The sequence below is a fragment of the Octopus bimaculoides genome, chromosome 23, assembly GCF_046866305.1.
Source record: "Octopus bimaculoides isolate indiv1 chromosome 23, ASM4686630v1, whole genome shotgun sequence".
In the NCBI taxonomy this organism is placed as follows: domain Eukaryota; kingdom Metazoa; phylum Mollusca; class Cephalopoda; order Octopoda; family Octopodidae; genus Octopus; species Octopus bimaculoides.
In genome coordinates, this window is record NC_142950.1 from 29483505 (window position 1) to 29490549 (window position 7045).

Below are 7045 nucleotides of genomic sequence, written 5' to 3' on the forward strand. Positions count from 1 at the left end.
AACTTTATTCACAATACGTATACATTAGTATGTTTGCCCATTATCATTAATTTGTTGAACAAACTCAATACCCACAGCTATATTGAACAATAATTTTAGTTAATATCAGACATGGAAATTGCATTCTCTGACAGCCATAATTTAAACTATATACATGTGTATATAATTATCTGTTATTTTCTAAACCAGAGACTTGAAATTGTTTGAATAAGCAAATTCTGTCTGTCTCAGTTCTCAGAATTTATGGTCAATGCAAGTGTCTATATCCTTGATAAAACTGATAGATGAAATAATCTTCATATAAGCAAAAATAATAACATGCCAATCTAAGTAAGCTGGTAATTGTTATTCTCAATAAACATATATCTAGTTATCTCAGTAACTATACTGTGGACGTAACCTGTGGAAACATATATGACGTATCGCGACAACCCCATTCTCTTTCTTTCTTTGTCTACGCCTGTGCCTGTCTGTCTGCTTATTTCCTTTAACTTCTTTCCCTCCTCATCTTTGTGTCATTCTAGATGTACACGTTTAAAAATACATAAAGGCGTCTGACTACTTACACACAGATGTGTGTGTACATAAACATACATACATACATTTGCCATGTCATACCGGCCATGACGAAGGGAAATAGCCCTGAAACTCGAGTCGCCTTTATATATATATATTTATATTTATATATTTATATATTTGATCCTTTATATTGAACACTCAATATTTCATCTACATTGAATACTTTCTTTCATGGTGCCATCCATTTTTATGTTATTTTATTTTATATTGTATATTGTATATCATATTATATATTGTATATTCCATATTCTATACCCCACATTAGTTCTGCAGGAATATAAATAAAACATAAAAAACAGACAGTGTTGGAACTCTTTTAAGCAAAATAATATATTCCTCTGTACACAATCATACAAAAAACCCCACCTTTTTTGTATTTATTTTTACTCGCATATATATATATATATATATATATATATATATATATATATATATATATATATATGTGTGTGTGTGTGTGTGTGTGTGTGTGTGTGTGTGTGTGTGTGTGTGTGTATGCATGTTTGTGTGTTAGGCATATTTATATAATTAGGATGTGAGACTACACGTAAGGATGTGTCTGTGTGAGTGTGTGCGTGTGTGTGTTTTTAGCCCGGCACGCTCGTGGTCGCTAGATCGTGTGGTCGATTCCCACCACCGGACAGCGTATGGTGTTCTGAGTAAAACAATTCGTTTCACGTTACTCCGATTATCTTATCGATCAGCGGGGAAGGGGTCATGAAAGGAAAGGCGAAAATGATGCAAAGAGCACAGTGACCAGCGTTGTGTAACAAGATCTGATCACGATATATATATATATATATATATATATATATATATATATATATATATATATATATATATATATATATGTTATATATATATATATATATATATTTATATATATATATATATGTATACAAAAATGTGTATATGTGGTGTTCGTTGACTAAGGTATATGTATATGTGTGTGCGTGTGTGTGTGTGTGTGTGTGTCTGTGTATGTGTATGAACATAGCTGTACATATGTTACCCTACTTGCATTACCAACTTGCTGTGCCTTACACTGCTCTGTCTTGGATTTGTACTTTAAAAAAATGGCAAACATGTAATTCACGAAGCGTTCTGTTCTATATGGTTTTTGATGTTCATCATTATATCATGTACACGAGCTTAACTGAATAGTTTCGGGAAGATGGCGCCTCTGAGTAATTAAGCTTGAGTACGATATAAGCGAAAGTAAGTAGTGCAGTTCGAAAAAAATCAATTGTATTCAGTTTTATTCCCAAAATGTTTGGGTTGGTGCCTATTACATTAATCAACATCTTACTGAGAAATGTTCACAGAAGACACACACACACAACACAGACACACACACACACCCACACATACACACACACACACATACAGACAGAGACATACAGAGACACACAGAGACACAGACACAGACACAGACACACAGATATACAATGTACGCCCAAACACATATAAATTTACATATACATCTTTATATCTAAGTATATGTATGTATATGTATATACATATATATATGTATATATATATGTTATATATATACATATATATAACATATATGTTATATATATGCATATACATATATACAAGTGTGTATATATATAAATATATACGTATATAAATTAAAAGGGTAAAGATTTATCAATTTATTAATTTATTAATAAATCAACAATTAATAATTTTTACCAAGCCCTTCGGTATGTAAGCACCATTATCGGTGGAGAACTTATTTAAATAAATTAATAAATAAATATATACGTATATATATAAGTATATATATACACATATACGTATGTCTGTGTATATATGGATATTTCATTTATACATACACATAAATATATGCATAGACGGTTATGTGTAGGCGGTTTAATATATATATATATATATATATTCATAGTGATGTAATTAACATATGTCACAATCTGTTTTTCGTGTTATGCTCCGGGTTTAAAGGTGTAGCATAATGAGACAACTCTGTCGTACCTTTCTATTTGCAATAAAGCAGATCAAGGGTTAACCAATTCTAAGATTCATGAAATTTTCACTTGCCTATTTAAAAGAATAAAAACAAAGAAATGTCCTCCACATAACATTCAAGAAATATTTTCCGAGTGTATAATAACTATAATAATCAAGAATTTAATTATATGGTAAAATTTCAGTCTGTTCCCAAAAGAATTTTCATTTTACAGGCTATTAATTCTCATTTTTAATTATCTTTTATAATTTTCGACTCGCATCTAAGACATAATTTCTGGTTTTCTTTACCGTTTTTTAGTTAAAATTAATTTACCTTCTTTTAGTTAATATTAAATCCGCGTAAACAAATCCGTGTTGGTCAACGTTCCAGCTGCGACTAACTTGTTAGTCGCACGCATACGCACACACACAGATAAACAAACAAATACGCTTGCGCACATACACACTCAAACATTCAGGAAATTGTCCACTTGTGTATATTAATCACCACGCCAGACGCTTCCCCTCCTCGAATCCTGGGATCGCTACTCACATCAGATATATATATATATATATATATATAATTGCAGCGTGGAAGGTGTTTATAAGCCATTTAAAATAACACAGAGAAGCCGTCAGATTCACTTCAACATTTAAATTTAATTTGTCAAAATATTTTCGTCGCTTTGAGACCGCGACCTGTTCATTGACGGCTTTTGTTATTTTAAATGGCTTATAAACACCTTCTACGCTGCAATTGTTTTCGTTCCAGCACGCGATCTCAGATCAGGTCACTTGCTATGCAAGTACATCGTATATATATATATATATATATATATATATATATATATATATATATAATATTATTAGGGACAAAATCCAAAATTACAGGTAAAAAACTCAATTAAAATCAATTTATAAAAAATTAAAATTAAAATTAAATTGAGCCTTATAGATAAAGTATATATAAAATATATATAGTTTTAGGGAAAATAACCAATTTTCAAGAACTCATCGATGAAAATCCACTATCACATATAGAAAAATTAATAATTAAAAGCACAATAAATGAGTATAATATAAAGTAAAGTAAATATCATACGATAAATATAATAAATTTTTCTATATGTGATAGTGGATTTTCATCGATGAGTTCTTGAAAATTGGTTATTTTCCCTAAAACTATATATATATATATATATATATATATGTGTGTGTGTGTGTGTGTGTGTGTGTGTGTGTGAGTGTGTGTACAAACATAGATGTGGCCTAGCATATAAAAAAATCTGAAAATTCAGAAAAATTGCATTACATACGTATACGAAGGGATGACCACTAAGTGGACATCCGATATGCTAGAAAGCGATCATCCACGATCTAACCACAAGGAAAATAATGTTCTCAAGAAAAAATTCAGCAAACACCAGAACATAAGCGGGCAAGACAAATGAAAATATATAAAATAAAGAATTAATCGTATACCGGTTTCCCCATCAACCCTTTTACTTACGTAAAAACCGTCCGTGGTATGTCAGTACGACTGTTCATGTAAGTAAAATGGTTGATGGGGAAACCGGTATACGATTAATTCTTTATTTTATATATTTTCATTCTCCAAAAGAGCCTGAGGGTCCTACACAAACGTAGGTGTTTTCAAATGTAGGTGTTTTCAAATCAAAACTGGACATTTTCCTGTCGAGATATGAACCTACCTCGCGTCATGAGATGCAAATGACCGTAGCGACATCAAACTCCTTTATTCACCAAATGCCCATATTAGATGAGGTTGTCATTAATAACAGTGTAGCAAAACGGCGGTGCCCCGGCATGGCCACAGGTTTGAGCTGAAACTAACAGAAAAAATGTGTATATGTATGTATACCTAGATTATGCATATGTATGTAAATATGTGTATATATGTGTATACAGGTGTAAGAAGATTGAAAAAGAGAGAGGGTGAGAGAGAGATAGAGATAGAAATAGAGAGACAGAGAGAGAGATGGAGAGAAAAGTAAGGTTAAATCTTTCTTTGAAACATGTTAACTTTAAAAGATAGAGCAACTCCATCATTTTACTCGTCAGAACTTTTGACATCTTATCATTCTCTGTTTGTTTTGAAAGAGCAACATTTCTGAATTAATGTGACTAAATAAATGAGACTGAGAGTCGAGGTCATGTCACTTTCGTTTTCACATTCAACTGCTTGAATAACGCGTAGTTACACGCCTCTAGCATTGAGCCACACAAATTATTGGGGATTAATGTTATAAAAGATAAAATGATCAAAGTCGCATTTGACATTACGTAAATACTGAATCCTGGTGGATTTCATGACGTACGTTTTAGTTTGGATGCATATGTATGTTTTACGTATGTTTGTATTTTGCGCTTCGTGATGCTGTCATAAATATACTCATTTATACTAGATTTTTAACACCTTCATACATGCATACACACACACGCACGCACGCACGCACGCACGCACGCACGCACGCACGCACACAGACAGACAGACAGACACAAGCGCGCGCGCACACACCTCACACACAATACTCGCACGTGTGATCGATGATGCTCATTACCATCATGGGACCATGAAATTGGGCGTAGAAAATGTTTTCCTTATGTCATTTGCAGAACGGGGTCCGCTGTCTGCACCGAGTGCCTCACAGTATGAGAGTCACGACTGTATTGGTGAAGGCATAATCAATCAATCAATCAATCAATCAATCAATCAACGCAGACCTAATTTTTGATGTCATTGCTGTATCTGTTATTTGCAGTTGTTTTTCGCAGTCCTCTCGCCTCTCGTGACGTACTCATTCTCCAATAGAACCAGTAGCCAAATGTATGTACGTATGTACGTATGTATGTGCGTGTGAATGCGCGTGCTTGTCTGTATAATTTCATGGTGGTATTGTTTGGAATACCGGCAATTTCATTCGAATATTCTCCATAAAATTACCTCCTCTTCAATACCGAGTTCTTTTCCGAAATATTCTCGGACTTAGAGAAGAGAGACGTTGTGAATTGTATAATAATGTTAGAAAAATATTCAATAACCAGAGAACGAAGCATGTCCTTTGCATGCTCTATTAATCGAATAGGACCAGTAGCCAAATCTTACACAAAGTTCAAATCCTAGATCTACATATTTGTGAGGTGTTCGTGACTAGAACTCTTTTAATTTCATATTTACTCTATCTGAGTTAGCTAGAAAACGTACACGTTGTTTATTTGATAATTATGGTGAATGAAAAATGATTGTGACGTCATAATCTATTTGTTTCTACGTTAAACAGTGTTGGCGAGAAATATTTCCGTGTAGAATATGGTGTACGTAGAAGAGAACAATTATACAAAAACTGATATTTGTTGGCATTGTTGTTATGTCGCTCCACTTCAATCCATTTCATGACCACCACTCCGTATATGTACATTTACATTTTCTTATGTCCTTTTCTTCATACATTCTTATATGCATACATATAACCTTTGATTTTTATCACTCTCGGTACATGTTTTGGGGACTCGGCAAACAAACGGTTGGTCTGTGTGTCCACCATCTGTTCGTATTGGAGCTTCCAGTGCGAATGCTAAGCAGTACAGCATGATGTTTCCAAATTTCTGGCAGCCTGAATTGTATGATGGTACCGTTTTCTCACAGACGGTGCCCAACTGTGTAAATCAAAAGCAAAGAATGCGCATGGGCGAAATTAAGAATATGGGGTGGTGACAAATTACCCATCGCACCCTGTATATATATATATATATATATATATATATATATATATATATATATATATATATATATATATATATATATATATATATATATATATATATATATATATATATATTATATATATATATATATATATATATATATATATATATATATATACAGGGTATGTACGGGTAGTAGGGAGAGAAACGCTAGTGAAAGATATCGATAAGGAACAGGTTTTCTTTGAAAACCCGGTAAATTCAATTCATAGCTAATCTCGATAATTTTACCCAGACTTTTTCACATTTTCTTAGCCTTTTATGGCTTGAAACGATAACCTTCTTTTAATAATTAGATTCATAGTCAAGGTCTTCTCAAGCTTATTTTCATTTTAAACTGTTTCATTGGCGAGTAATTCTCGCCTACAGTCTTGCATCGCGCAGAGTCTTGGGAATAATACTATAAATATCTTCGACGCTGTATTTAATATTATATAACTATAAATCCGGCTAGATTTCACGACATAAGTGTTAGTGGCGGTGCTTGTTTTAGGTGTGTACTTGCTATTTCTAAAAGATTTCATAGATATTCTCATTTATGTGGAATATTTAACTTCTCTAGAAACTCTCTCTTTCATACACACACATACACACGCACATACACGCACACACATATCTATATATTTCTACATACATACAAGCACACAAACACGCACGTATAAACGCACACGGACACGCGCACATACTCACACGCGCGCACACCCACACG

The 7045-nt window shown here is 33.0% G+C and overlaps 1 long non-coding RNA gene across 1 annotated transcript in view; it reads right to left on the reverse strand.

Moving 5' to 3' along the window:
• The window catches only part of LOC106877241 (uncharacterized), a 12248-nt gene extending 6505 nt beyond the window's left edge, over positions 1-5743 (reverse strand). The window contains exons 1-3 of the long non-coding RNA XR_001410352.2: positions 5133-5743; positions 4263-4400; positions 2575-2640 (exon numbers count right to left, since the gene is read on the reverse strand). This is a non-coding gene — a long non-coding RNA (uncharacterized LOC106877241). The remainder of the gene's footprint in view (positions 1-2574; positions 2641-4262; positions 4401-5132) is intronic.
• Positions 5744-7045: the final 1302 nt, after the last annotated feature.